Source organism: Cryptotermes secundus, unplaced genomic scaffold (assembly GCF_002891405.2).
Source record: "Cryptotermes secundus unplaced genomic scaffold, Csec_1.0 scaffold879, whole genome shotgun sequence".
Taxonomy (NCBI): Eukaryota; Metazoa; Arthropoda; class Insecta; order Blattodea; family Kalotermitidae; genus Cryptotermes; species Cryptotermes secundus.
In genome coordinates this window covers 44275-45274 of record NW_019731996.1, presented here as the reverse complement: position 1 = coordinate 45274, position 1000 = coordinate 44275, and positions in this window count along the sequence as shown.

Genomic DNA, 1000 nt, shown 5'->3' with positions numbered 1-1000 from the left:
CAAAAATAAGTAACGCTGAAGTCACACCTCAGAGTATATGGCCCATTGCGAAATCTCTCCTTAAGAGAGATGGGCCAAGGGCACCAACTGCTATTCATGGTTCTTCTGGCCTTAAATTTTATCCTTCTGAAAAAGCCAACGAAATTGCCGACTATTTGGAAATTCAGTTCACGCCACATGACATGTACGACGAAAACCATGAAGAGCGGGTGGAGGCTAGAGTTCAAGCTCTGCTGGAAACGTAAACGAGAACCCCCCCCTCAATGGATCAGCCCATGTGACGTACAGAAATTAATAAAATCCCTGAAACTAAGAAAGGCCTGCGGAATTGACGGCATCCCAAATGAACGCCTCAGGCACCTTCCAAGGCGACCACTGGTTCATCTAACCCATCTATTTAATCATTGCTTTCGGCTTTCTCACTTGCCAAGTACTTGGAAGGAAGCAAACGTAATAACTTTACCCAAACCGGGTAAAGACCCGAAATTTCCTCAAAATTTACGTCCGATCAGCCTCCTGTCCACAACAGGAAAACTATTCGAAAAAGCAATTTTGAAATTCCTCCATAAACATATTGAAGAAAGAGACCTGCTCAACGCAAGTCAGTTTGGTTTTCGTGCACGTCACAGCACGACATTGCAATGTATGAGGCTGGCGGACCACGTGACCCTTAATTTCAACAATAAAATGTCTACGGCTGCAGTGTTCTTGGACATCGAAAAAGCCTTTGATACCACGTGGCACTCAGGCTTGCTGTTTAAATTATCAAAATTGGAATTCCCTAACTCCTTGACCAAGCTTATTGGGTCCTTTCTCTCTAAACGTAAATTCAGGGTCTCTGTTGAAGGCGAAATGTCAACGCCAAGGGAAATGCAAGCAGGGTTGCCACAAGGTTCTGTTCTTTCCCCTACTCTCTTCAATTTGTATATAAACGATGCCCCCCATACACAAGGCGTTCACCTGGCCCTCTTTGCAGACGACACCTGTCTGTATGCGACAG